The sequence below is a fragment of the Canis lupus genome, chromosome 15 (genome assembly GCF_048164855.1).
Source record: "Canis lupus baileyi chromosome 15, mCanLup2.hap1, whole genome shotgun sequence".
In the NCBI taxonomy this organism is placed as follows: Eukaryota; Metazoa; Chordata; class Mammalia; order Carnivora; family Canidae; genus Canis; species Canis lupus.
The window spans coordinates 14693052-14716244 of NC_132852.1; the positions used below are offsets into that span (position 1 = coordinate 14693052).

The 23193-nt window shown below is 40.7% G+C and overlaps 1 protein-coding gene across 7 annotated transcripts in view; it reads left to right on the plus strand.

The window, feature by feature from the left end:
- Window positions 1–23193, plus strand: part of STOX2 (storkhead box 2) — a 264144-nt gene that overhangs the window by 72059 nt on the left and 168892 nt on the right. The window contains exon 1 of one of the 7 annotated variants that reach the window (XM_072775927.1): window positions 20148–22601. The exons of the other annotated variants lie outside the window; for them this stretch is intronic. The gene's annotated coding sequence lies outside the window, so the exon portion shown is untranslated. Of the gene's footprint in view, window positions 1–20147; window positions 22602–23193 lie in introns of those variants that run through there. 7 annotated transcript variants of the gene reach the window in all.

A 23193-nucleotide genomic window follows, 5' to 3' on the forward strand; every position in this document is an offset into this window, starting at 1 on the left:
GCGAAGACCCTGTTGAAATAATCTAAGGGGTGTAAGAATTCATGCAATCTTTTAAAACTCCAGAAAACTAGATTCTGCAGGTCTTTATCAGCCCATGATTTGATTCTTATCTTTATTGTCATTGTATTTTTTCCCCTAAATCTTAGTGAGAATGAAGGCAAGGTCAATGTCATGCATAAGACCCTTACATATACTTAAGAGATAGCAATATCTCCTTTTACTTGCACCTCTGCAGGGCAGACACTACAGTCTCAGTTACTTTAAAACTTTCTGCTAAAAAAAGTAAAAAATAAATAAAAACCCAAACTTTCTGCTACGCAACACTGTCTCTTTTTCATCTTATGTGACTTTGGAAGATTAGCCCGTTATTAAGACTATTTTGCTAATTTGTTAAGATTTAGATTACCCTGGAAGACAGTGTACTGAAAATTTCTCCCTTGGGGTGGATGTGGTTCAGTAAGTTTTAGCACTGGCGAGTTTAGTTCTTAATAATATTTTAAAATTTAGCTAAAATTCATTTTGCTGCATCTAATAACTGCCTGCAAAAAGTCAGGTCCCTAAAGGGCCAAAGTCTCTTTCTGATTTTACGGGAGCTTTTGTGCTTTGCAGCCTCTCTTTAGGGTTTCTTAACAGAGCACTCGGGTCCAGAATCATCCAACAGTGCCAGACTGTATTTCGTGATGATGAAGCCGGTAGAGAGTTGTTGAATCACTCTTACAAAGTTGTTTCCCGGGATCCCTGGGTGGCGCAGCGGTTTAGCGCTTGCCTTTGGCCCAGGGCGTGATCCTGGAGACCCGGGATCAAATCCCACGTCGGGCTCCCGGTGCATGGAGCCTGCTTCTCCCTCTGCCTGTGTCTCTGCCTCTCTCTCTCTCTCTCACTGTGTGCCTATCATAAATTAAAAAAAAATAAAAATAAAAAAAATAAAAAAAAAAAACAAAGTTGTTTCCCTAGTTAAGTTCGCCAGAGTAAGATCATTTGTCAAGTGTTCATTAGACTCTTCTGTGTCACCCACCCTTTAACACCATCAGGTCTTTGGCTCCACATCAGGTCATGTGGAGAATATCCTGAAGAAATCTGAGCACAGACGATGGTAGACCAGGAACCGTTGTTTCACGTTTGCCACAACAGAGAAGTAGCAAGTCAGGGGCAGAGACAGACCTCAGCAAAATGCCACAGGCAGAAGAGGACCTTTGTATTTTCTGCTGGATTTTTGTTTTTCACACCAGGCACACAACAGCTTAACCCAAGCAGGTCAGAAGGATGGGAGTAGGGGCGCCGGGTGGCTCAGTGGTTGAGTGTCTGCCTTTGTCTTAGGTCATGATCCGGGGGTCCTGGAATCGAGTTCTGTATCAGGCTTCCCACGGGGAGTCTGCTTTTCCCTCTGCCTGTGTCTCTGCCTCTCTCTCTCTCTGTGTCTCATGAATAAATAAGTAAAATCTTTAAAAATTTTTTTAATAAAAAAGAAAAAAAAAAGAAGGAAGAACATGTCACAGGATCCAGGCATACCTGTGCTTTCTCCACCTAAAACCAGGGGAGCCTCCTCACAGAAGCCATTTGATCTTGTTGAGTCTCAACATTCCCATCTGTAGAATGGGTACAAGAGCATTATTTGCTTCACAGGAGAGGAGCTCTGCCTAAGCAGGAAGGCATTCACTAGCCTTTGTTTTAGTTCCTTGTCACAGCTTTGCAGGAGAGCCGAGCTGTAGGAGTACTCCCCAGGTATTGGATTAAAGGGTCCCTGAAGGCTTCAGATGGTTCATCTGAACCAATTCAGATCTCTGAAGTTTTACATGGTGAAAGCCTGCGAGCAGTTGACCAACCCATACCTGTGTTGGTTGGTTTGTTCCCTCTGGACCAGGAGAAGCTGGGGTTAGCTGAGCAGAGCCAGGAGAAGTAGTGGAGCTGGTGTCTCTCAGTGGTGATGTTGCTGTCTCTGCCGCAGTGATAGAGCTGCTGTCTCTGCCTCAGTGAGGTCGCAGCCACATGGTCCTGTGCAGTCACATAAGAGGATGAAGGTGGGGGGCTATAGAATTCCTTACAGTCTTCCATCATCTCTCAGAATAATCGTGAAGATAGTGCCTATACCCCTCTTTCTCTTTGTCTTAAAAGGATACTACTGTGAGGCAAGGAGAATACACAGGCTCTGGAGCATTAGCTGCTTGCTTTGAATTTCAGTGTGAGACATTCATTCATTTGTTCATTCTCCAAACCAGTGTAAGCACTTGCCTTGTGTCAGGCACTGTGCTAGGGCCTGAGGGCCCTGCCCCAGGAGCTTTAAGTCTGTGGTGGAAGAAACATGCCAGCTTTATGGTCCAGGGTTATTGAGGCAGGGGATGAACCATGAATCTTCTCAGGATAGGGCTGGGGCAGGTAGGAAGCATGTGATCTTTAGAGTTTGATGCAACTCAGTGGTGTGGAGAGGAAATGTGTATCTTTTTTTTTTTTTTAAGTTGTATTTATTTATCCATGAGAGACAGAAAAAGAGGCAGAGACACAGGCTGAAGGAGAAGCAGGCTTCCTCCAGGGAGCCTGATGCGGGACTCGATCCCTGGACCCTAGGATCATGACCCAAGCCAAAGGCAGATGCTCAACCATGGAGCCACCCAGGTGCCCCAGGAAATGTGTGTCTTAAAGCAGAGCATAGCTGAGCTTGAATTTTATGATGATGTAACAAACAATCCTAACATCTCAGTGGCTTACTGCCATGACCCAATCATATGGCTCTATTCTGCTTTGGGTGAAGGAGAACAACTAGTAAATTTTCAAGGACTGTTCATTGTCTCAACCCAGAAGTGACAGGCATCTGTTCTATTCACAAGCCATTGGTGACCCCTGACACATGGCTGTATCCAGTGGAGCAGGATCTAGGAATCTAGGAGACCTGATGTTAGTGAGTGCTCGTAATCTCATTAGAAAAATGCCATCATGGTGACATCTAGACTGGTGTTTGACCATCTCCTCACCAAGTGGACATCATCACACTGATCTAAAAAGTTTGGTTACCACTGAATTCGATGTTCTTTGATGAATATACAAAAAAAATTTTTTTTAATTACTTGATTTTTTTCCCTGGGAGCCACTGGAGGGCACTGTGAACAAGGGAAACAGAAGATACGGCTCATTTGCTGTTTTTTTACAACAACCAAAGTAGGCACTGCGAGGAAACCCTGGGGATTTCTCTATTCAAGTCCCTACTTCTACAGTTGAGAAGGTTACTTTCACTGCCTGAAAGTTTACACCGCAAGGTTACAGAGTAAATAAATGATGGAGGCGAGGGTGTTATACTGTACTGAATGTTGGCAAATTGAATTTAAATTTTTTTAAATTAAAAAATAAATGATGGAGGCAAGAGATAAAACTGTAGCTTTTTGGCTTTACATTTCATGCCATCCTGAAAATGTATATTAATATTAATTGCATAATAATTAATATAAATTGATAATTAATGTTAATTAAAATTAATTTGAAATAATTTGAAATATGAGTTTTTTGGTTCTTGTAAGTTACATGTGATGAAATGGTACGCATATATTATGCAGATTGTATGAGTATAGAATCCATATAACTTTTTATAAACCTTATGATACTCAGATTGTGTTGGTATTGGGTCCATTGCTAGTTTTGGTGAACACTCTAAGGATTTTGCTTGTTTTTCTTTTTTAAAAACAATACTTTCAAGGAACTGAGGAAGCTTGTGGCACAGAAAGACTCAGCACACAAAGATTCCTCTTTTTCCTGGTGTGTGTGTGTGTGTGTATGTGTCTTAGGGGTGGGGGCTGTTTAGGGGAAAGGAGGATGCCAAAAAAATAATTTTACTTTTTGAAATCAAGTCTTTTGTACCTGGATTAGAATGTTCTAATACCTTTGTTGTTAGAAGTAGGCAATGTGTATAAAAGGTGAAAAAATTTTTTAGAATGGATGGGTGACTTAAAATAATGCTTCCTATCCTATTTGGAAAACTTTGTCTTATTCCCAAATACCTGTGCTTTGTCCTTGTTTTTTTTTACAGCCGACTCTGTTGTCTGAAGGATGAATTTTCTTGGGTATTTTTGTTTCTCCTTCAGCTGGCTGGCTTAGGTTTGGTTTCCCCACCAGGGGGCAAGCGAAGAAAAGCAGTCAGTCTGACTCTGCAAAGGCCCTGCAGTGAGGCTTTATGTGGGAGTGTGTATGTGGCAGGTGCAGGAGGAAGAGGGACCTTATTTGATGTATTTTGACTGTATAAAATTGCCATAGTTTTCACCTGGCTTCTTGGAAGTCCTTTATTTTATTTATTTATTTATTTTATTATTATTATTTTATTTTTAGTCTTATTTTTTTTAGAAGTCCTTTAAAAGTGCCTGGATGGCTCAGTTGGAAGAGCGTGTGCGACTCTTGGTCTTAGGTTTGTGAGTTCGAGCCCCATGTTGAGTGTAGAGATGACTTCAACAAAACTTAAAATTTTAAAACATGATTAGAACACAGCAGTTTCAGTGGAAATTCTAATACTGTGGGGCTTGTCTAATCTGCGTATTTCAATCTTGCCAAAATCCCGCTTCCAGTCCCTGAGATTTGGTCCTCTAGCTACAGAAATGCTTAGGAATGTGATCACAGTATGTTCTTAGAGACATTGCATACTGCAGATCTGTGGCAGAGAGTTTTTAATGCAACATCACTAATAATCAGAACCCTCTGGACCTCACTGGTCCCTCTCCAGCCTCTGTAACTGCCCCACCTGTTTTTTATTTTAAAGTGACGTTCACTTGGAAGCTGCCTCTCTCACTATTTTGGAACAATTGGAACAAAGTTTTATTCATTTATTTACTTAAAATTGACACACAGCCCCGCACAAGTTGAAGGAGCACAGCGTAATGACTTGACAATACATATGGTGCGAAGTGTACAACAACTTTCTAGAACAGGTAAGAAAGTTTAGAAAACAGGAGCAGGAAAAATAAACAACTCGTTAAGGCATTCCGAAATATATCCCAGATGAAGATGGAGAACAGCCCTGTTTTAAGCAGTTCTTAGTGGATGAACAGTGGAAACAAATACAGAGTTGGTCTTGCATTATAAGCACGATTTTGAAAAATCATGGGCAAGATAAGCACTGCTATCGGACCAGCTATTTTCCCACGAAGGCATATGATTTCAGAGAGTCCTCCATATGGAAAAAAATGTAGCTGTGGGATTATGGATGGTGGCAGTGCTTTCAGCAAGTGCTCTGTTCTTGCCAGTGTGTGGCTTATGTAATTAATTTCCTCATATAATCCCTGTAAAAAAACCCAAAAAACAAAAAACCCAACTATATGGGTAATGAAGTCACTTGATCTTTTCATGCTCATTACAACATATAGTCATTAAAATATAACACATAGGTAATTCCCCGTTTCCCTCGTCATTCTTAGTGCCTGCAATGACTGGAGTGTTTAAGAAGCCGGCCTAGAATTGGCGGCCTAGGCGTTCTGCAGGACTCAGTCTTTGTGAGAATGTATTGGAACTGCCTTTTTAGATGGAGCCTAGCCCGTGTCAACCTACTGGCTCCAAACTACATGACTGCACTAATTTTTCAGATGCTTTGAATGGCGTAGAGAAGACTGTTGGTTTACTGAAAAAGCAAACACGACAACTCCAGGTCTTCCAGCTAACCGCTATCAATTTACCTTTAATTATCTCCTGAAGCACCTATTAATGATTCATTACTTATAAAAATAAATTATAGGTACTGTGCAACCCTGTTGGTAGTTGCTTTAAAATTTTTGACTTGGCTACCGCCGGGAAAATGGGTGTGTGGCAAAAATATGGACCTGTGAACCCAATTGCTTTGCAATTTTATGTATTTTAATAAAGTGTACCACAGGGCTATGTGTGCATGGGGTTAAGCTGAGGTGGAAGAAAGTGTGTTAGGGCAAAAATCCAGGGCTTCTTATATCATACCAAGTTGGCGGCCTGCACTGTGGTACAGGACATGCGTGCTCAGCGGAGAGGGCTGCTTGGCCGGCTGGCCTGGTTTATGGGGTTTTAGATGCATGGTGGTTTTTCCATTCATGGCCTTTGAAACTGGCTTGAGTTTGCAGTCACTTCTCAGAGATAAAATAGGTCACAGTGAGTTCCAAACTCTTTTATTTTTTTCAAGAAAACCCTTTTTCTTTTTTAAGATTTTATTTATTTATTTTTGAGAGAGAGAGAGAGAGAGAACAGAGGGAGAGGGAGAAGCAGACTCCCCACTAAGCAGGAAGTCCAACGTAGGGCTCAATCCCAGGACCCTGAGATCATGATCTGAGCCAAAGGCCAACACACTTAACTGACTGAGCCATCCAGGCACCCCAAGAAAACCCTTTTTCAAATAAAATTACACATGGTATCCCAGTCTATAAGGATGAAAGCAAAACACCCTTTTTGGGAGGAGGGATAAGAGTCTCAGAAGCTTATCCTCATATCTCTCAAAGGGACATCACCCTGACCTAGAGGACTCCTCAGAACTCAGTGTGAAAAACACTGAAATAGGAGATTAAGTTGCTTTTTTGCGGGTAAGTGCCGCGTATTTTCCTCTCACTCTTTGTACTTGCTGTGTCCTCTATGTGTACAGAAGCATTTCTCTGCCTTCATGGGAACGAACCTTAGTTAAGGGATTGGCACACTTTTTCTGTAAAAGGCAAGATTGTAAATATTTTCAGGTCTGTGGGCCATATGGTCTGTGTCATAGCTGCATAGCCCTGCCACTGTAGCGCCACAGCCGTCCCAGACCTATGGAAACTGAGCGTGGCTGGGTGGGAAAGCTCTATTCATGGACACTAAAATTTGAATTTCAAATGATTGTCACATGTGATGAAATATTATGGTTTCTATTTTTTTTTTCAACCATTTGAAAATGGACAAGCAAGTCTTGGGTGACGGGCCATGGAGCTGGCTTTGGTGGGTGGGCCAGAGTTTGCTAGCTCCTACTTTCGTCATTCTATAGGTATTTTGGAAGGAAAGAAAAAAGAGGAAGTTAAATGTGTTTAGCTGAAGTTCAGATAAAGGTGTTTGTAGTTTATTTCAGCTTTTCTGACAACCTCTTTCCCCTTTTCTGAGACTACTGTAGATGTCTGCTTTGTGTCTCAGAGGCTGCTGATTCCTGATACAAACGTTCCCTTGAGTACATGGCGAAGAGGCAGTTAAATATAGACCAGGCTGGTAGGCCATTGACATAGGTCACAAAATGGCTAAGCTGCTGTGTATAAAATTAAAACGCTATTATTTTCTATTTAATATTTGCTTTCTTCCCCGTGTCTTCCGTTTCCTTCTCAGTCGACATTTTCTCAGGAAGAGATTTAAGACTCAGGCTAGAGAAATGTACTTGATGTCTTAAGTTTCTCACTTGGGCTGCACCTGTTCCTGTCACAACCTGAGCGTGGAAGAGTCGGAAGAATGCAAGAAGAGAAAGAAAAACAGCGTGCACTGTGGATCTGCTCACATGCGCAGACATGCTCTGTGACACGACTGCACATGTGCACTAGGACCCATAGAGCTGAAAACAAGAATAATGCTCTTAGTACATGCAGTACACTCTGATATTTGATATTCTGTTTTCTTCTTGCTTTTTTTTTCCCTCCTTACCCATACCAACCGGTGAAATCATTGTGATGACTCATAAAGGATCATGAGGATGCCAGGTTGATGAACATGGCCTTGTGTCTTGCATTGGAACGAATTCGAATCTTCTTTCCACAGCTTTGCAGACTGAGAGACCCCAGCGAGGCAGCAGTTGCAGTGTCCACCAAGAGGTGGTGGCAGTTCTAAGCGAGGTGTTGGCTGTGGAGGTGCAGAGGAGCTGGATACCATTGACAGGAGGAAGGAACCAGAGGGCGGGTATGGGGTGGAGAGGAAGGCGGTCAGGATGCAGGCTCAGTTTTCATGGGAGTCTCCTCTTTGAGTCTCCATGGCTTGCCTATGTAGTGGTAGCAGGGCAGGTACCTGCCTCCTGTGTTTTGTGAGTTTTTCAAAGCTGATGGCATAGGGTAGACATACCCCCCACCCCAGGCAGAGGTGGGCCCAAATCTCTGCTCCTTAGCTCTGGCAAGACCCTGATCTCTCTCTCTACTGGACCCAGCATTTTCTCAGTTCCTTCACTTGTCCTGTGGGGACAAGAATACTGTTTCATAGAACAACTGTGAGGATTAAATGAGAGGTTATTTGTAGTGCCCTTAGTAAGTGCTCACTGAAGAGCAGCACGTGGCTTGTCCTTGGCCGTCTATAAATGACGGACTCCTCCCCTTTGAGTCTTTTAAGTTAACAATGGCTACTTAAAAAAATAATTTTTATTACTTTTTTTTTTTTTTCATCATGTCTGTATCTGTCTGCTTGGGGTGCCATAACAAATACCATGGATTGCATGGTTTAAACAACAGTAATTTATTTCCCACTGTTCTAGAGGCTGGGAAAGCCAAGATCAAGCTGCTGGTAAAGTTGGTTGTGGGTGAGGGCTCTTTTCCTGGCTTGTGGACATCTGTCATCTTGCTGTGTCTTCCTATGGAGGGCAGAGAGAGTGCACTAGACCCTCTTCCTATTGTTAGAAGGACTCTAGTCCCCTCATGGGGGCCCCGCCCTCATATCCCCATCTAAACCTAATCACCTCCTAACGCCTCCACCTCCAAATACCATTGCATTGGGAGTTAGGTCTTCAACGTAGGAATTTTTTAGGAGAGGGGAGACACAAACATTCAGTCCATAGCACTCTCTAATTTCTTTGTTTCCATTTTTATAGAAGAACAAAAGGGAAACTAATACTCTGAGAGAGTTAGTGAGTTCCTATATTTGCTCTTGTTACCTAAAAGTCAAAATCATTGTCATTGTCACCAAAAAGTCAAATCCCAGCTTCCTTCTCTCTGAGCTGAGCAGCAGGTTTTAAAGACAGGAAGAGGGGTGGAAAAGGAGAAAACACAGAAGCAAGGGGAATAGTTCAAATAATGTATGCGGGTTGAAGTTTATTTCTATCAGTAAATACCCATGCAGAAATTTGCATCTTATGACTTGTCACCTATTCATCCTATCCAACCACTGCAAGCACAGTTGTATTTCCCTGATGTGTAATGATGTTTGGTGGTCATATTGTGTGTGTGTGTGTGTGTGTGTGTGTGTGTGTGCATGTGTGTGATAATTGCTATGTTATTTGCTGTTCAATGTTGGCCAGTGTTGTTACGCTATGCTGTTGCTCCCATCCCCCTGGTGATCAAGACCAGAAGCATGAGGAGTTGGGCAGACTTGCCCTAGATCACATCACAAGTCAGTGACAGAGCTGAGATTGAGCCTCGGCCTGATACTCAAGTCCTGTGTAATTGTCACATCTCGCTACTTCCTACACCCTCCCGGGTAGTTGAAAAGCACTTGTCAAAACCTTATCTTTGAGGCTGGATAACAGAGTTTCCTGTTTCAGCTTCCCATGTCCTACCAGCGTCATATTTGATCTTGCTATTTTGTGTCTCAGTTTAACTGTTGGGGAAATTTTAGGGGGTAAATTCTTTTTCCTTCTTCTAGGGAAGTGCCACTGTTCTGTACCAGTCATTTAATGTTGAATTCTGTAGGACGTTAGGGACAAGCTTATATTGGTTAGGAAATTAAAACTAATTTTTTAGGGCATTGTCCAGTTTGTATAAAGCATTTTAAAATTGAAATTTTGCTTTCTTGAGATGCTGTTCGAGGCATAGACTTGTGTAGGAGAGTAAAGAAAGATGGCTGATAGAAAACAATTTTTTAAAAAGCAAGATATAAGTCATTTTCTGATCCTAGCAAATCTTCAGGATAAGTATTTAGTTCTCTTTTGAGGCTCGAATCTCAAGAATTCTCAAGAATTCTTCACATTAAAAAAAAAAAGAATTCTTCACATTTATGACATCACATTATTTTTCTAGACTGCAGCTTCTTACAGTGTTTGGAGTTTGGGAATTGCTTTTGTTGAGCCACATCCTTCAGGTCAAGTGTGTTGATCTCATCAAAGCTTGGAATATTGGTGCCTGGAGCCTGGACTCTGTTAATGGGGAAAGACACAGGGAAAATGATGGTCTCTTTGGTTCTCATGAGCTGGAAGGCTGATCTTAGAGCAGCCTCCTCATTCTCCCAGGCTCATAAAAAAGGGTTGACATGGTCCCCAAAAGTTGCTTAAACTTTCTGAGTAGAACTCTTGAGGCAACCCCCAGTCCTGGTTCCCAGACCTGGATTTCAATTTCAGTCCTCTCCTTCACTGCCACTTATCCTCTGTAATCTTCATTTTCCTTGTGCCTGCAAGGATGACAGATTCTGACAAAAGTCTGAGGATTAATGAGAATAGCATCCACCTTTTTCAGTGCAATAACTGGCACAGAGTAGGTATTCAGCAAAAGGCAGGTCAGTTTCTCCTTCCTTCCCATCATCTCCTCCATGTGGTGCCAGGATAAGTGGCCCTGGAGGACAAAGAAGTCCAAAAGACCCCAGAACTAGCCTGTGAGTCAGGAGTGAGAGATCAAGGGACCCTGGGCATCCAGGTCTGGATCCGTCCCTTCCTGCCTTCTGGGAAGGTGCTAGATTTGTGCAGGGACCTGTGAAGTCATCAAGGGAGCAAGAAACCTGCCACAGAAGTACGTGACTGCCTGGATCCAGATCTGGGCTTCTCCATTTACATTGTGAAACTGGCTTTTGAATATCTCCCAGTTACAAAATGAGATGTTCCCATCGCTTCTGTCTCTGCCCTGTTCATCATTCCTGACTACGATTGTGTGTTTAATAGTTTATCCTCCTCATGTGACTGTAAACTCTGTGAGGAGAAGGACCATATCAATCTCAGACATGTATATTCAGTGGCTTATATGTTGTTACAAAAGTGCCTGGGAAATGAATGTGGGGCATAGTGCCTTGCCCAGGATACAGTATGGATTCGATTGATGCCAGTGGAGTAACTATGGTTTTTTTTTCTTACTTTAAAGTCATGTTTGTTTACTTAAAAATTGAAGGCTAACATAATACAGGTGAAACATGTAAAGTGCACTAGCTTTAAGTGTACAGCTCAATGATTTATATATATATAAATACACATATAATAACATACATATACATACATATGTATACACACATACACATACATACATATGTACAATGGAACAGCCAGTCATGCTGAGATACAGAAATTCCAGGCACCCTCTATAGTTCATTTGTAGAGGGAGGTGTCTGCATTATATATTCTAACAGTTTAATTCATTTACTCAGCTCTGTTTTCTAGAACACTTATCATGTACACAGCATTATGCTATGTTCAAGGGATACCTACAAAAAGTAAGGCACATCCTTGTCCTTCAGGAGCCTCCTTATTTGGTTTGCAAGACAGGACTCAACATGAAATAACCCAGTACCTGGTTGTTTACCACAATTAGCACTGTAGACCAGTGGTTTCTGGCTTTTACACTTGTATTTATTTTTTTTTAATGACAATCCCATCTTCAAATTAACACCTACCTGGAGCCTGACATATAGAGCAAACAAGCAGAGGGATGGGATGTTTGGGTTGGAGCTAGAGTAGGGAGGCCCTCCCCACGTAGGGGTAAGTGCTATGGGAGTTCAAAGCTGGGGCGGGGGGCACTGGGGCTGGATTCCTGTTCCTGGAGCATGTAGGGAAGACCCTGGGTTTGCAGATGAATAGTATACCACCCAGGGGTGGGATGGTCAGGGCAGCTGGAGGAGGGGAGGGTGGCCTCCCAGCCTGGGAGAGACGTGGGAGGTAAAGGTGCCTGAAGTCTGAATGGGTGTCATGGAGGTGGCCCCTTGCCAGGTGGGTCCCTCGGGAGGGTGCGGGGCAGGGGGAAAGTGAGGACCGAGGAGCCCACTAGTGACAGGTGTGAAAGAGGACAGCGAAGAGAGTTGTCCACCCTACATTACATTAGATTTCCTCATGCATTTTGTTTAAATTTTACACCAGACAGAGAGACATGGGATAGTTTTCTTTAGATAGCCAGATAACCCTGGAGAATAATGTCGGGGGAAGGAAGGTGAGTGAGTTCTATCTGTGGGCAGCTGGGGTCAGGGGCAACAACACCAGTTGATACCATTTCCTTGAGCGGTTGGAAGACTTTCGGGACCGAGCAAATGTCTCAGGACTCTAAAATGGGAGTTGCAAATAATGAGTGCAGAGACTAAAAAGAAAGGCATGGGAGGTGCATTTATATTTATAGAATCTAACCTCATAGTGGTGTGAGTACTCCTAATTATAAATAGAAAGGCTGTGAAGAGGCTTAAATGCACAGAGTCTGCTTCTACCAAGGCAAAGTAAGCTATCGTTTACCTGCTGGACTGGCGGGCACCCCTACAGGTGAATAGGTTGTCATTAAGTGTAGTTAAATGACAGTTTACAAGATGGATCCCACTACCTGAGTTCTGCTTTGCAGCAACCCCTGTATGTCAGCAAGGCGAGCTAGCCCACAGTAAAACGATGCTCTATCTGGTTCTATAAGAGACTCAGAATTTAGGAGATTCGACTTTAGAAAGTAATCATGAAAAAACCTTTTGTTGTTGTCAACAGCAAAATTGATAAAATTTCTATTTGTAATTCTTTGACCACTAAATTCAAACTTTTGGTGATTTAGTTCTATAAGTTCAATACATATGTGACAGACAGCTGTATATCAGGCACTGTACTGTGAGGTCAAGACAGAGCCATGAACAGAATTGCCAAAGTTCTTGCTTTCCTGGAACTTGGATTATCGTGTAATAATTCTAATGTTTTTCTACAGTCTCATCAACAGGGTGAAATAATTGCTTAAGAAAGCAAAGCATAAGTAATTCATTTGGCTGAAGTCTCAGGGGATTTTCAAGTATGTAAAATTTAGGGAAGGTGAAGATTTTAAGGAAAAAGTAGATATAAAGGTGAATTCCAATTCAACATGTTAATAACTTCTTGATATCCACTATTTAGTAGTATTGTAGAACTTTCTCTCTCCGTCTTAATATTCCAGAATTCTTTCAGAATTACTAACAGATATTTTTAAATACCTCATTTCATGTGGAAAATAAATAGAATTTGACAGCCAATAGCCATAGCCAAGTATATACATGGCCAAAGTATGTAAATATCAGTGATGTAGAGGTGTGTCAGCCATAGACCAGGAAGGTCTTGACTGATTTTCACAGTAAAAAGAAAAAAAAAAGTATCTGAAAAATGTATGTGAAAACATTAGCCATTTCTTTTATGTTTAGTTGTTACAGATGTATCTTAAAGCACTAAATATTAAGTGACACAAAGAAACATTGTAAGGAATTAATGTGGTCCAGGGGCTAAAACACTCTCACTTCCCTGACTTTCTGAGAATAGTGAGGGAGCAGAAGCACATAAGCAAACAAGAGGAAAGACATTTAGTGAGAATTGTCTACCTGGAAACCAAATAAAGTAAACATGTTAAAATAATCAGCACACATGTTTCTCTCTTATTTATAAAAAAGCAATTGCTTCTTAGAGAGGGTTATTAAAAAATGCAAATGAAACTTATAACCCTTTCCTTAAATAGAAGAGCACCAATATTAAAATGAAAAAGATTGATTGCCCAATGTTTTATTTGGAGTTTTACTTCAAACCCAAGAATTCTTGGTTGTTTCCAAACTTGGTGCTAAGGAATTTTTCTGTTCCACATTAAAAAATACGGACCATAATTTGTCAGTTGTTTTAACACTTCTTAAATTTAAATTTTAGACACAATTTAGAGAATAACAATGCACGTAAACTAAGAACTATGTATAGCATTAGTAGAAGAAAAGTAATTTTCCTAAAGGGCCCCTACAAATATATTCCTATTATTTTTTGTATTCAAAATTGGAGAGCACTGAATGTATTAGCTTGAGGGCTTCAAAGTGTTTTGTTTTAGCAAACAAAACAAAACAAAACAAAACAAACAAACAAACAAACAAAAAAGTCCCAAACAAAAAAATCCTAGATTTTCTTGTCTGAATTTTCATATCCATCCATGATTCCATAACCCATCTTTTTCATATTCTTCATACACCAGTGTATTTTCTAATAATTGTGATTATATTATATATAATATATATAATATATAGAAATATATATTTCTAATAATTGTGATTATAGTTGACTCACAGTTATGTACATTTGCTTTTCTCAGTATATATCAACATATATTAATATATATTTATATATGTTTCCAGGTTATAAAATATATGATATATATTATAGATATAAAATAAATATATATTGAGGGGCACCTGAGTGGCTCAGTTGGTTGAGTGACTTTGGCTCAGGTCATGTTCTTGGGGGCCTGGAGTCAGGCCCTGTGTTTCCTCCCTACTCGGTGGGGAGTCTGCCTGTCTGTCTGCTCATGCTTGTGCTCTCTCTCTCTGAAATAAATAAATAAAATCTTTAAATAAAAATATATGTTGATACATGCCAGTATATAGCTATATATACATATGTAGATAGATCTATAAAATCCTATTATAATAATTTTACATAGTATAGGTAAAATTTTGAGATGAAATTGTTTAATTCTTTAATTTCATCTGTACCCAGTTGCAGTTTCTATTCTAAAAGTCGAATAGATTTTTTAGTATAAAAACAAAACCCATATGCATTTGGTAAATTTATATTAGTTGAGTATTCTGAGGTATCAGTCTCTGAAAAATAGACACATCATCATGAGTAGTTACTAAGATGGCAGTCATTGTTTTTTTTTCTTCTTCCACTCTTAACCTGCCCCAGGGAGTTCCCATGGTCCAGTTGAATATTTTGGTGCTGAAAAATGTCTGCAGGAAAGCAACAGTGGATTTCTTAGAAAAACAAACCCGTGAACTCATTTCTCTCTTTAGGCTGCCTGACATTTGTAGGTGAGTGAAACCAAGGCGAACAATTGCTTTATTTTACTATAAAAGCAGCAGTTTTACTCACTTAATCTTCTTGTATTTGAAGTCTTTTTTTTTTTTTTAAATAAAACTGGTTATACCTTCACTATACCTAATGTAGTCAGTTTTTCTTCTCTCACTTTCATTTGACAACTTGATTATTGAATTGTGAAAAATAGCCCTGGGTTCAGAAAATTTTTACCTTGAGGGATACCAAAAAAAGTCATGTTAGTAGTAAAATAAGTCGTTGCTTGTGTTTAAAGTCAAGGTAAGGCATTTAACTGCACCTATTAAAAAAAAAAATCCTTGTACTGATTTCCTCTGGTAGAGATTATGGATAATATGGTAAAATCATGAATAAAAATGCCTTTAAATTATCTTTAAATTAAAAAAAATTTTTAAATTATTCAGCTTCATCTTACCGCAGATTAGCATGCTTGCTCATTCCACAAAAATTTATTGGGCACCTCACCTACTATGTGTTGAGTATTTTATTAGACATAAAAGTGACTGAAATGTGGACTTTGACCCTAGGCAAAAATGTTAACTTCATAGATAGAGTTCATATGTAAAATGAACTTTACAGATTACAAATAACATCATTAAATCCTCACAAGAATCTCGTAAAGCAGATGTGGTTTCACTAATTTTAAAGATGAAACAGAAACAGAAAACAAAATAGTCTACCCAAGGCTGTCTATAATGCAGTTCCTTAGATTACCAATCAGGTGTCCTTGGTAAGCTACAGAGATGACTCTGGAAATCAAAAAGGAACAATAAGAAATGTCCACTATAGCTAAATAAAAAATAGAAAATAATATATACAATTAGAGAAATACAGCTGAAGTGGTGCAGGAGTCCAGAAGAGGGAGAGATGGCTTCTGGGCAGGGGATGGACAAAGGAATGCCACTGCAATTAGGTTAGATGGACTTTACACTTCCAGAGTTGGGGTAGGTCTTTCCATCCAGTCCTGGAAAAGCTTCAGTAAAATTTAAGCCAGGTAGGAAATGAGCATGGGAAGATTGGAAATAGGAGTAGTCAGCAGTTCTGTTTATCTTATAAAATGTGGCACACAGAGTTTTTAGAGATGAAGTCGAAAAGATGCAAAAGAGACACATATTCCAAGTCATTGATGTAGATTAAGAGGTTTGAATTTTATTTTCAAGGGGCAGCCCGGGTGGCTCAGTGGTTTGGCGCCGCCTTCGGCCCAGGGCCTGATCCTGGAGACCCAGGATCGAGTCCCACGTTGGGCTCCCTGCATGGAGCCTGCTTCTCCCTCTGCCTGTGTCTCTGCCTCTCTCTCTCTCTCTCTCTCTCTCTGTGTCTCTCATGAATAAATAAATAAAAATCTTAAAAAAAAAAAGAATTTTATTTTCAAGAAATGAAGAACCATTTGGGGTCTCCAAGCAGAAGTGGGATTGATCTAGGAGGAGTTTTAAACAAAAGAGTTGCAAACTCAAATGCCTGTAAATACCAACAAGTGAAGCAGAGAGGATGTGGCAAAAGGAAAGGATGTCTTCTTTTGTGGATTGTTGTCATTCATTGCTTTAGGGACCCAACTTCTTACCCTAATGTGGATTTATTGTTCTCTTGTGCACATGTGCTTTATTGTCACAAATTACATCTTTCTACCACGAGTGATCCTCAACATAGATTATAATTATTTTATATAGTTGTCTTTTAGGTCACAGAAGAAAAGGAAATAAGTACATATACATTAATACTGACTTTTATGTTCACCTATGTAGTTACCTTTGCCAGTGTTTTTATTTCTTCATGGAGATCAGGTTATTGTTAGTCTCCTTTGATTTGTACACAAGGGACTCTGGAGCATTTCTTGTAGGGTAGCTTACTAGTGACAGACTCTCCCAGTTTTTGTTTATCTTGGAATGTTCATTTCTTTGTCATTTTTGAAGGATAGTTTTGCTGAATACAGAATTCTTAGTTGATAATATCTTTTCCTTTAGCACCTAGATGTCATTCTATTGACTTCTGGTTTCCGTGGTTTTTAACAAGAAATCAGCTGTTAATCTTATAGTGGATCCTTTGTATGTGACAGGTCTTTCTCTCTTTCTACTTTTGAGATTCTGTTTTTCAATACTTTGATTACAGTGTGTCTCAATGTAGACCTCTCTGAGTTTATCACACTTGGAGTCCACGTGGAGCTTCTTGAATATGTAAATAAATGTTATGGTCATTATTTTCTTTCTACCTCTTTTTCTCCTTTCCTTCTGGGTCTCCTATTATCCATGCATGCTTGTGGTGTCCCTTGGATTTCTTAGGCTCTGTTCGTTTTAATGCATTCTTTTTCTTTTATCCTGCTCCTAAGATTGGGTGATTTCCATTCATTTGGGTAATTTCCATTCATTTATCTTCAAGTTTACTAGTTATTTCCTCTGTTTGCTCACACCTGCTGTCGAACTCCTCCATTCCAATTACTATACTTCTCAACTCTGGAATTTCTCTCTCTCTCTCATGTATATATATTATAGTATCTGTTGTTTATCAATATTTTCTATTTGGTGAGACACTTTTTTCTTGGTTTCCTTTAGTTCTTTGTATATGGTTTCTTTAGATTTTTGAGCATATTTAATATAATTGATTTAAAGTCTATCTAGAAAATTCAGTATCTGGGCTTCCTCAGAGACAGCTTCTGTGGATTTCTTATTTCCCCTAGATATGGGCCATACTTTCTTGTATCTTTGCATGCCTTATAATTTTTTGTTGAAAACTGGATGTTTTGAATAGTGTAATGTTGCTACTTTGGAAATCAGATTTCTCCTTCACAGGTTGTTCTTGCTTTTTGTGGTTTAGTGACTGTTCTGAACGAATTTTGTATTCTTTGTCATGTAAGGTCACTGAAGTCTTAGCTTAGTGATCAGCTAGCAATTTTGACAGAGATTTCCTTAAACATCTCAAACAGACAAAAAGTAATAATAATAATAATAATAAGTAGGAGGAAAAAGAGAAGGAGAAAAAGAAATAAATTTTATAAAGAAAAAAACCACATAGTAGGCAGTGTGTGTTGAGGCATGCCTTCAGCACTCAGCCATGCAGTTTACAACTCTACCTTAGCCTTCATTTTCTGCTTGCTTGCAGCCTGAAAGTCGGGTGGAAGGGGATGATCATGGTCTTCTCAGGTCTTTTCTGAACAATATATGCCCTGGGCATGTATATGAGCTATTAGATTCCCAGCAACATGTGGGAGCTTTTCAAAGTCCTTATTTCCCAAAATATCTCACTCCCAGCTTTTTCCCCCAGGCTTTTTGATGTGTTTGTATCCCTTACCCCTAGTGGCAGCAGAAAATTCATTTGCCTTTAACATGTTTAATAAATGCCTCTTCACCAAGGGAGAATTCTGAATTAGGTGAAATAAAGATAAGCCCTTTGCACCAGTCCTTTAGAGAGCCCCCAGATAGGTCCAAACAAATAACCTGGTCCATAATTATTTGGAAAGGAGGTCTATACGGCTCCTTCCAGCACCAGGAACCCATACCAGGCCAGAGGGTTGTGTCTTTAAGACCACCACTCAGCTACACTGGGGACGTGGGGTTAGGGTAAGTTAAAATGCCACTGATCTCTCCTCCTGATATTTAGCCATCTTTTTTGGGATTGTGTGTTCACTTGATTGCTGCAAGCATTTAACTAGTTCCCAGATTGTGAATGAAGTTGATTCTGACAGTGTTCAGTAGCTGTTGGCGGAGGGTCTGGCCCATGTAATTTCCCACTCCACTGTTCTCAGTGATGTCACTCATATACCTTAAAAGTAGTGTACCTCTCAAAGAAAACATATGTATGAGCTAAGTACAAAATGCTGCCTTACTACTATTTTGGTTTTAAAGAGTTCCATTAACAGAAATGGGAGGGGATACCGACCACTCCAACCTGGGGCCCCAGAACCCAGCACAATTTTCCTGGAAAGTTATGCAGTTTGTGTATGTCTTCTATTAGGGGAATGGCATTTGGTCATCTATGACAGAAAAGCTAGCTAATGCTAGCTCAGACAAGTAGGAATTTATTTGACTCACATAACAGGAAACGTGGGATGGACTGGCAAGAGCTAGAGAAGTAGCCTAGTGACACTGTCAAGAATGCAGGCCCCGGGGATCCCTGGGTGGCGCAGTGGTTTGGCCCCTGCCTTTGGCCCAGGGCGCGATCCTGGAGACCCAGGATCGAATCCCACGTCAGGCTCCTGGTGCATGGAGCCTGCTTCTCCCTCTTCCTGTGTCTCTGCCTCTCTCTCTCTCTCTCTGTGTGACTATCATAAATTAAAAAAAAAAAAAAAAAAAAAAAAAAGAATGCAGGCCTCATGATCTGTCTTTCTCTCCCAGCATTGTTAGAATATTGTCTCCTGCATCCTCTGTTGCTGCCTTTTAATCTCAAGGTGGCTGCTGTAGCTCTAGATGATTCCTGTGTGTTCAAGGTAGAGGATTGGCACAAGGCCTTTTCCTGGTGCTTTTTATTTTATTTATTTATTTATTTATTTATTTATTTTTATTTATTTATTTTTATAATGGTATCCCCAGAGTATTGCATTCTGGGCTTTTTTTTTTTTTTTTTTAAGATTTATTTATTTTTTTTAATGATAGAGAGGCAGAGACACAGGAGGAGAGAGAAGCAGGCTCCATGCTGGGAGTCTGACGTGGGACTCGATCCTGGGACTCCAGGATTGTGCCCTGGGCCAAAGGCAGGCGCCAAACTGCTGAGCCACCCAGGGATCCCCTCCTGGTGCTTTTTTAAAAAATATCAGGACATTAGTCCTTCTCAGAAGACTTCTTATATTTAGTTAGCCATGAATGGATCATAGGCCTCTCCTGTCAGTCACTCTTTCTCAAAAGAAATGAGATTCACCATGACCCTTTCCTTAGGGCCCAAGCAAGTCCTGTCTGTCAAAAGATCGATGGATCAAGGTCCTATAAGCCAGGAGGAAGGATGGAGGAGAGCCATTCAGTAGGCAGTGGACAGAGGTGATTGTAGGCAGAAACTAGGAGAGTTGGCAGATGAGGAGGGTGGGAGGCGGCTGTTTGGAAGAGTGGCAACTGGCTGCTTTGTCCTAGACCATGCCCAAATGGGAGCAAGTTGTCACAGTTATTGGGGAAGTGGAAGGTTAGGAATGAGGATCGGAAATACAAAATGTCCAGACAGTTATTTAACAGGGGTAAAACCAGAAGTGTCAATCCAGAGCCAAAATAAGCCAAAGCCTGTGGTGTTGTCCAAGAGCTGGAACAGGATCCCGAAGCCCATGTCAGGCCCAGATGGAGCAAATACAGTTCCGCTGAGCGCCTGGTTTCTGGCTCTGGTTTTTGCTTGGTGGGAGTTTCCACTGCATTGAGGGCTGACAAGCCGTTTCTGACAGGTGTGGCAAGCTCTAGGGCCTCAGACAACTAGTTAACTCTGGGTAAGAACACAGTGTGGCAGGGGCTAGCAGATTCCAAGTATTGAACCGGAGATGGAAGAAAGATTTTTCAGGGCCAAGTTGGGAAATTGGCAGGAGTCCCAGACCCAGGAGGAGCCCGATGTTCTGGGCAATTACCAAAACAGGAGTTTGGGAACAAGGCCTAGAGGCGAAACCTTGTTATTTGAGGGTTGGAGGCAGGCTGGGATAGGGGAACTCTAGGGGGGACTTTAGAGAGGGCGTGTCAGTCCATGCTCCCTGCTGTAGGACTCCAGGGTAGAGCTGGCTCAGGTTAAATGAAATGTCTCCTGTCTCAGGGTGGGACTGGTTGTGGGAATGGAAGAGAAGGCCCAGCCTACTATACATGGGGGTCGGCTGGTCCCAGCTGGGGATGAAAGACAGGATGTAGCTTCATAGGAGACAGATATAAGAAATATTTTGGAGGTCAAATTTATAGGATCTTGCAAGAGGAAGATGGTGCTGGCATTTGAACCTGGGTGGCTGACCTTATCAAAAATATGGAATGTGGAGGGGGCAATAATTGTTGAAGCTAAGACCCGTTGAGTCTGAGCCACACATAGGACACCAAGGTGGGGATGTCCGTAATTGGCCATATGGGACTAGAACTTGGGAGAGAGTAAAATAGAGGCTGGAGTCCTCCACATCAAGATAATGATGAGGTAAAACTGGAGCAGGAGAAGGCCTGAAGAGTTCAGCACGCTCTTTCTGTTTCTGTGCCACAAAGGAGAAGCCCTTGCCTCAGATGGAGGTGTTTGTTTCCTGTTCATTTTACTGCCCCCTGAATTCTTTTTCCAGATCCCTGAGATTTCTGATTGGTTTTTCTTTCCTAATGTTTACATTTGTACCCAATTTCCCCAAATAGCTGCATTTTCTTATGCTAAAAGGTTTATTTAGATTCTTCAAGGGCCTCGGAGAAGATCATCTTTCCCAGCCCCCAGATGAGGATTTTTGTTTATTATTCTTTATGATTTTTATTTGTAGCAATTGTTACTTATGGATAATCCCCAAGATTCTGTAGTGATATTTCTTTTAAGAAATGTCAAAGGAAGACTGTGTTGCTACTTTATTCCTACTTTCATCAGGCACCAAATAGGAGAGAGGACAATGGTGCCTCATGTCACACCCACATCAAATTACTCTAGATTGAATGATCTAGCCACGCCTTGTACTTGGGAAGGAGCCTTTCTTTAAGCTGTGAAGGATTCTTCTGTGTAAGTTAGAGGTGGGTTTTTAAGGGTTTATAGTAACAAGGAAAAAGAAAAATACTCAAATCTGTATAATAAGATAAATGGTTTCATGAGGGGATGTAAGAGTGCCTCAGTGTAAGTAACAGGTGGGAGACAGTTGTAAGTTCTTAACAGTCGGAATAGCTAAATAGTTACCCAAACCTGTGCTTTTGCAGGTAGAGATGTCAACTAATTTTTCAGACGCACATGGTAAATGTAAAGAACTTTCCAGAATTGAGGTCAAAAGCTATAAAGATAAGGTAACCAAGTGTTGATGAGAGCAGGACAGTTTTGAGGGCAGTGTGGGGGATGATTACACACTGGGACCTGTTCCCAGTTGCATGGGACTTGCCGCCTAGACCTCAGTGGTGGTTCACTGTTCACAAACGTCAAGGTGAAATGAAATGAAAGTAAGGCATTTTCTCCTTGCTCCGGCCTCTAAGCCGAAGCACTATTTCGTTATATATAATACAGGTGGCTCAAGGGCCTGGAAATGCCCAAATGAGATGGTCTTAGTTGTCACGCTTTTCCGATTGCTTTTCAAGTCAAGGTGACAGTGTTTGGAGACTGTGTTGAGTGGATTCAGGGCCCGGCCCCATAGGTACTTAATGACTTCAGTGTGGGCTTTTAATCTCCTGCCCAAGTGTTATCTTACTTGCCCAGACAAGCCCTTCACCATTACAGGAGAGTGTGGGAAAATTAACACTGCCAGAGCAACCAGGGAAGGAAAGACATGTCTGAAGGTGGAAATGAATTGCATTAATATTTATTTTAATGCGACCTGGAAATGTCCAACTTTAAACCTCTGGGCTGCTTAAGGAGGACCCAGCACCCTTCCATGGAGGGTGAAAGAGAAAGAGAATAAGAAGATTGAAAAATATACAGAGCATGGCTATCTTTAATGTTTGAGTTAGCTATCAGGAAACCTGAAATGCTGAACGTAATAAAATGTTGACAGCAGCTTCACTTAACGTGCGGTAACTCTGGAACAGAACGACATCTTTGGCACCAAAGGAAATCAAGAGAATAAAGCAGCAGTCGTCAGGATTTGAAGTAAGCCACAGATTATTACCATCTGTACGTTTTACAGACCCATCGCAAAACCAGAAACCAGGACCCACACTGGAGAGTAAGTATATTGAACTCTGGGGTATGTTGCTAGATGGAAGAAACTCAGAAATTGGTCTGAATTTTTAAATACAATACTTCATAAAACCTGACAGGCTGGTTTTTTTCATTCTTCTTCTTCTTTTTTTTTTTTTTTGGTCTGGTGACAGTGGCACTAATAGTTCATTTGTTCAAAATCTGGAACATGAGGAGGAATTATTTGTGTGTCTCATGTGGGAGATACCGTTGCTATAAAGTTTTACTATAGCAGGCCTTCATACTTCCATGATTTCTCTGTAAATGTAGAATTATTTGTCAATTGCTCTCCACTTTCAGATGGTTCTCGTAAATGCGTTTTTGCGTTCTTTCCAGAAACTTGTGGAAAGGTCATCACGAAACACATTTAAGTGTTTGGGAATGAATTGATTCATCACTGTCATAGATCACTTAGCTGGGACTTTGCTATTTATTATCCAGAAGAAGGTGCTTTCTGATGAGCCCACATGAAATATCTTCAGATTAATGTTTTTGCCCCATGTTTGATTGACATTATAATTTGAGCCAACAGCAAGATTCCCTATAGCTGTGACCTACGTAGAGACCAGACATAAAAC